Here is a 7,576-nt window from a genome sequence, read left to right as displayed (position 1 = left end):
TCCGATTGTCTCGGCGTGAAGCGCTCCTCTCTCTCTCTCTCTCTCTCTCTCTCCGGCGCGAACTCTCCTTATAAGTCGGCTCTCGAGCTCGCGGTGCTAATTCAACTTCGAATATGTCTCGAAGAGACTGCGCACAATTTACGGGCGAAATTTAAGCTTGTCCTTCGCGTTCGGAGGTCGTACCGCGTATTATAAAATATGCTTTGTGCATGATAAAATATTTCTTTGTAGGCTGCGAGCACTGATATGTATGTAGTTGTTGAAAAAGAGAACATTGGTTACTTTGAAAACTGCTAAAGATTAATATTATAAAAAATATTTTCTGCGAGGCACTGACCATGTGATACTATTTAAATTATGCAAAGTTCAATTTTGTACTTTCTCGAGATTAAGTAAGGCATCTGTTCAACATTCTCTTAACCCATTTGTGCCCAATGGAACGTTAATAACCCCCAACTTACGGAAATATTTGTTAATTATCCGTCCACGATTTATATTTAAATATCGAAGCAAAGGGGTTGCCATGTAATAGATAGTACTCTTCTAAGGAATTTATTGTAGGAATTTATTGGTAACAAACCACGTCGAATCACCGTAGCCGTGAAATAAATAAAGGGTTGAATCTCGACCCTCGACCCATTTCCACCCACAAAAGCGAGCGCGCCCCTCGCCAGCCAAGAGCCAGCCGAAGACCATCGGATTCAAATCAAACAAGCGACACCCTCCACCCCAAAAAAAAAAAACCACCCCCCCCCCCCCCCCCCCCCCCCCCCCCCCGTCTTCTAATTGCAACGAGAAACAACCGGTCACGGCTTTCGCCTCGTGAAAGACACTTCGCCAATGTCTCCGTGGCCGCATTGACGGCCGTCCGGTCCTCGAAAACACTCGAAACAAAGCAACAATGCCCGACCCCCCCTCCCCCCTCCCCCGGGTTCCACGGTTGAACCCTGACCGGGGGACACTTCTGGCTCGCCGAAATTTCGCGGCCGCCCGAAAAAAGTCTCTCCTCGAGTTGAATTGGCCCGGGGGTGGAAAAAAATATTTGCGGTAGACGCGCAATTAACTCGACAAGCCGGTCGGAGACGGGGTGGGGGTGGTGAACAAGAGAGGGAGGGAGGGAGGGAAGGGCTGAAAGACGAGAAGCGAGAGGAAAGGTGCGCGCGAGTCCGCGTAGGAGGCAGTCCTCCTCGGTCGCTTAATGCGAATTTCACATGCATAGAAGAAAAGAGAAGCCGGGAACGGGCGAACCGCAGGAAGCGATGCCAGGCACGTAGCATTTTAAAATGGAAAGGAGACGAAAGGGGGCTCTCGAGGACGCGGGGGCGGCGGGCGCAGAGCGTTGCGCGGACGACAGCGTTTCGTCCTTCGCGCGGCCAAAGCTCCGACTTTTTGCCTTTTCCTTTACCTATTCCTCTCTTTCTCTCTCTCTCTCTCTCTCTCTGCCTCTCCGTCTCTCTATATATATATTTCTCTATTTCTCTCTCTCTGCTTCTTTTTCTATTTTTCTCTCTCCCTACTTCTGTCTCCGTTTCCTATATCCTTTTATATATCTCTCCTTCTTTCTCTATTTCTCTCTCTGTCTCTCTATCTTTCCATTTCTCTATTTCTCTCTCCGTCTCTCGATCTCTCTATTTCTTTCTCAGTCTCTCCATCTCTCTACATATATCTCCCTTTCTCTCTCTCTGTCTCTCTCTCCCGCTCCTCCATGCCCGACGAGTTTCTCTGTATTTTTCCCCGCCGCGCGCCTTCCTTCCGCTCCCCTGTCGGCCTCCTTTTGCTCGTTTTCTCTCGCCCCCTGGGCCGCGCGGCGGCGGCGGCAGCGGCAGCGGCGGCTGGACGTTTTTACCCTTTCGATTGCAGCGCGCGTTCCGCTCGTTCTTCCGGGATCGCAAAGAGAAGAGCAAACAAAACTGCGGGACCGCGCACCGGCTACGGCCGTGCTCCGTTTTAATATCGCGCGTACGAGAGCGCGACCGAGCATCATAAGCTTCGGGATGAATTCGCGCGTTCGCGAATTTGTCGGACGGGCGAGGCCGCCGCCGTCTCGCGGACGCTTCGGAACATTCCGATGGAAATTGGGTGTCCCCTCCCTCCCTCCCTACCTCCCTCCCTCCTCGTGGTTCACGGCGACACCGTTTTGCGACGGCACCTGATACGAAAGTGCATTCCCTTGACACGGCCGCCGCTCTGTCATCGGTGCATGCGCCGCGGAATTATTTCTTCGATTTGGCTATATTGAATGCATGCATGCATGTATGCATCGACCGCATTGTTCTCTGATTATTTCTGGATACATATATTATTATAATGTTACGAGAATGTCGCGAGGATGTTAAAGATAGTTCAAGGTCAAGGAGCGTCGTTTAAGAGACAATGAATTGGCAGTAATATTGCGAGTAAAAGATTTTAAAAATGTGAATTTTGATAGCAAACTTTACTACGCTGATCTAAATTACATTTAAAATTGAATCCGGATAATTGCTAACAGATGATTTTTAATAATAACAAATATCGATCTTCTTGTTCAACCGTCATATCTCTGTCGAATTGTTTGTAACATCAATTGTTTGTAACATCAAATCATCTAAAAATCGGTAAAATTTAGGAGTTCGTTTCGCTAACATTTTAATAAAAATCATGGAGCAACCACGTAATATGATAAATAAATAAAAATGATATAATTATACCAGGATAAGTGACAAATTTCTCACGACGAATATACTCGTCCTCCACAGCAAAGAAATTCGCATTTCACGGTTCAACAACTTTTCGCGCAATGAAAATCGCAATAAATGGCACAACAACGCAACTAGCGAATTTCTTTCGTTACCATTTCGGTGACAGTATCGTTTCGCTTGAACCAATATACAATAGAACAGGGAAGAGTCATACTGACAAAGAACGCATCGTCGGTACTCATTACAGGCTCGCGGAGTCGCCGGTATCAAGATATATGAGCACCGTTGATTCGAAAATTGTGCTTAAGTACAGGAACGTCATTACAGAAGTCATCGCGGCCATTAAAATGCAGTGAACGTCCGCTTCGGTGGATACTAGCTGCTGGAATTAATTACCAATTACTCTGGCCGTGGCTTCTCAGAACTGTGCCTTGAACCAGAATTCTCGGGAACGCGAGCGCGAGGGCTTCTGAAAATTTAAATACCCGACAGTCTATGCCCGAGCCGGGTCTAATTAATTGTCGAGCGCGTCGCTAAGTCAATCCGACGAATAATCTCGTTGAATTGTTGCCGGCCGGACACGGTCATCCCCGAATTCCATCTCTTCGCTCCGAACAGAATGCTTAATTTTATTGTTTTACGATGATTTTATAGCGTACTATTCGTTTTTACTTTGTTGGAGGTTTTCTTTTATTATGTGGTACATTTTCTTTTTTATTTGCTAAGCTTAATGCGCTATATGTGCCATATGTTGTTATACTATTGCAACACAGGCACATTATCTCGTTGATTAGGTGAATATTATTGTTATTCTATTTTGTACTGTTTTATTTGATTTGATTTTATTCTACTCTATTTTATTTTACTTTAGTCCATTTTCTTTTCTTTTATTCTATTCTACCTTATTTTATTTTTATTCTATTTTCTATTCTTTTCTTTTATTACACAGTGTTGATTAAACTTGAATCTTTATCGCAGACACGACTGAATAATTTTTTAATCAAGGCGTACCTTGTAGTAGAAATAACAGCAGATCTAAAGAAATGCGATCTCCTCATCGTTATAAAGCAATCTTCGTCGGCTTGCAGGCTCGGTAGATTTAATGTCACTGAATAAGTTGACACAACAGCTAATGTTTATTCTGAGAGGACCGAGTCGGTAGAATTAATTTCTACGAAGCAATCTACCCGAGCGCGGTGATCAAATGACGAGAAGAAGCGACGCAGAAAGAAATCATCGCGAAAACATTGCGATTCCTTATCACGAAAGAGCAACGCATCGACGGGGAATGGAAATAAGGTGTTACAAAGGATCTGCAAAGCGAATAATAAAACGGGCAAAGATTCCGTGGTGAACCGCGAGAGTGGAATATTAAAAACATCGATTGCGCGGGAGGGGGTGGCTTTTCCAATTCAAGAGAAGTCGAGGTGGAAAGTCGCATAGTGCGATGAAAATTATAATTTTTAGGATAATCAATTTTCGACGGAAATGACTTGATAATTAGACGAATAATAAATTATAAGTTTAATTATTAGACGAATAATAAATTATAAGTTTAATTATTAGACGAATAATAAATTATAAGTTTAGTTATTCGACGCATAAATAAATTGTTTTGTGTAAAAAGATAATATGATTAATATGAAAAGATTGTATGACTCGTATAAAAAAATTATATAGTTCGTATACCAAAATTATGTAATTTTATAAAAAAATTCTCGCCACCTTTATCCTTTAATAAATAAAAGCTTTTATGCTTAAAACCATTTTATCACCTCGTTAAATAATTACTAAGATCGCAGCTAAGAACTCGCTTAAAATGTATCTGCTGAATTTATCGAACATTCAACCGCTAACTATAATTATTTAACCATTTTAACAGATAGCTTTGGATCAACGGGAAGCAGCGACGATTTCGAATTCCCTCCACGGCCTTCGGCTCGCAAAGTCGCAAAAAAACGAAGGGTTTCACAATATCGCGGAGCCTTCGGCAATTCATTTAGCGCAAGGGGGTGGTGGGGGGTGGGCCGGGCGTCGGCGGCGATAAATCGTGGGCGCAGACAGGGTGTTCAAAAAATTTCGGGCCGAGGGAATTGAAACACGAAGGAAAATGGCCCGCGGCGCTCGCCGTCGAGCTCCGCCGCGGTGGAAGAGGGAGGGGGTAGGTGTAGTATTGCCTATCGCGCGTCGAGAAACAATCAAATTCGACCGGATCGCGGCGCGGCGCTGTTCGGAGCGTCGGACGGTTGAAAAAGCGCACGATCACGGAAGAAAAACCGTTCGAGCTCGCGCGCGCAACGCGGCCCGCCGACACGCCGCGTTCCCGATACCGGCCGACCGCCGCACCGTCGTCGGCGCAGACGTTTCCATTTGTTCCCCGTGAAATGAACTGTTCGCGGGCCCGATCGTCCCGCTGAAAAATCCGACGCAGCCAGCCTGCGAAATAAATTCCCGCGGCTCCCTCCCTCTCTCTGTATAATTCCGCCGCGTCGCCCGATCTAAACGCGCCCCTATTTTACAGCCGACGTGGAATTCCACGAACAAATATTTCAACGTGATGAATCGCGCCGCGGCCGCGATCTAACCGTGATGGATAACGCGCCGATCTTCGGTAACCAGTTGCCTGCTGTTGACGAGTATACTCGTCGTGCGTGAAAAGATGTATTTAAAGGCAGAGTTGTATTTAAGGGCAGAGTTGTATTAAGGGCATGGTTGTACTTGTTTGCTGTTTAAGCAGCTCTCTGTTTAACCAATTTTCTGTATTCGACGAGTATACTCGTCGTGCGTGAACAGATGTATTTAAGTGGCAGAGTTGTTTTTAAGGGCAGAGTTGTATTTAAGGGCAGAGTTGTATTTCAAGGCAGAGTTGCATTTGCTTGCTGTTCGAAGCTCTCTGTTTAACCAATTTTCTGTATTCGACGAGTATACTCGTCGTGCGTGAAAAGATGTATTTAAAGGCAGAGTTGTATTTTAGGGCGAGTTGTATTTGAAGGCAGAGTTGTATTTGCTTGCTGTTTAAGCAGCTCTCTGTTTAACCAATTTTCTGTATTCGACGAGTATACTCGTCATAAAGAAGCGACAGTATTTTATACCATGACGACAATACTTGTCGTGCGCATAACCACTTAGCTGCGTCAATATATTTAGAAGATAAATTTTGTTATACGTTTTATCGATCACATCAGGTGTAATCTTGCTAATTGTTCTAAAATTATCCTAAAACGTGTGAAAATTACTATGTTACCATAAGCATTTTGACATAAATCGTAGAAGAAATATTTTTATTATAAGAAGTAAAATTGCAATGATTAATGTATAATACATAAGTACATATCAAATCCGACGTGTTTTGGTTTCAAATTCACGAAATAGTAAAATAATTATAGGAAAATATCGCGAGAGTGAAGATCAAGCATCGTCGTCCGTCTTTCGATTTCCAGCTACCGTCGGCGGTACGAATGAAATCCGGAGGCGCTGCACGGGTTCCCATCTGGCCCGAAAGACGCTGAAACGTTCGTTAGACCGTCGGCGCAACTGCGGTGCCGTCGAGGATCGGCTCGCGATCTCGTGTTTGTCTTGAGCTGATCTCGGCGGAGGATCTTCCGGCGATGACCCTCGCCGAGATAGCTCTCTGAAACGTCTCGATACGGGGGACAGGCTTCTCAAACACTCGCGGTGAGTGCGAGAGGGAAGAGAGAGCATCGGATGGAGCGAAAGTAAGATATAGAGAGGGACAGAGCGAGACACAGAGAGAGAGAGAGAGAGAGAGAGAGAGAGAGAGAGAGAGAGAGAGAGACGGAGGAGGAGACAGAGAGAGAGAGAGAGAGACGGAGGAGGAGACAGAGTGGCAGAGCGAAAGATAGAGTGAAATAAAAGAGAGAAAAGGAGAGAAGAAAGAGCGAAGGAAAGAGAGTCTTCCGCACTGCTAAGGAAGCGGAGCTGAATGGCCGTCGTGAAACGCGCATTACGGTCCTCCGTGCTAGCACCACCTGTTACTATGCACACCTACGCGAGTCGACGCCTACGCGGCCCGCGCAGTGTCATTGAAAAAATCGAGCGGGTCGGCCGCCCCTCGATCAGCTGATCAAATTAATTCGCCGACGCACCGGGTGTCTGGCGAACAGCTCCTCTTCCCGCGTACACCTTCTTCTATCTCACTCTCTCTCTCTCTTTCTCTCTCTCCCTCTCTCTTTCTTTCTCTCTCTCTTTCTTTCTCTCTCTCTCCACCTGGCCGAAACTGTCCGCGTTTTTCTCCCGGCCATTTCTGTCCTCAGTTTCGATTAACTTCCGCGAGCACCCTCCGTCTTGCCCGGTGTCTCCCGAGGGAATCATCGGGAACGGCTAATTAAACGAACCGCGCGGCAAACCTGACGCGACGCTATTGTCCGGGATATCGACTTTTCTTCGGACCGAACCGGCGACAGATTCCGCTGCAAACTCTCGATGGCAACTGGGTAGGAGGAGGGAGGAGAGGAAGGCGGTAGCGGTAGAAGGGGCGAATCATTTGGATCGGAACATTCGGATCAGCGATCATCGAGTTTTCTGTTTCATTAATTCTCTGGTGTGTTTGACGAGGTGTGTGCTTGTTGAGGTATGATTGTTATTGTGTTATTACGTTGTTATATCATGTGATATGACATAATATGATATAAAATAGAATGATATAATTTAATATAATATAATTTAATATAATATCATACTATACAATGTATCATATCGCAATACATTATATCATATTATATCATTTCATATTATATTAGGTTAAATTATATCAACAATAATTATTATCATATTATATCATTTCATATCATATCATACCATATTACGTTAAATTACATCAACATAATAATTTATTTACATATGCAGGTAAAATACTCCTTCGTTATATAAAAAGTAAA

Source organism: Augochlora pura, chromosome 10, assembly GCF_028453695.1.
Source record: "Augochlora pura isolate Apur16 chromosome 10, APUR_v2.2.1, whole genome shotgun sequence".
In the NCBI taxonomy this organism is placed as follows: Eukaryota; Metazoa; Arthropoda; class Insecta; order Hymenoptera; family Halictidae; genus Augochlora; species Augochlora pura.
This window is presented reverse-complemented; position numbering follows the sequence as displayed.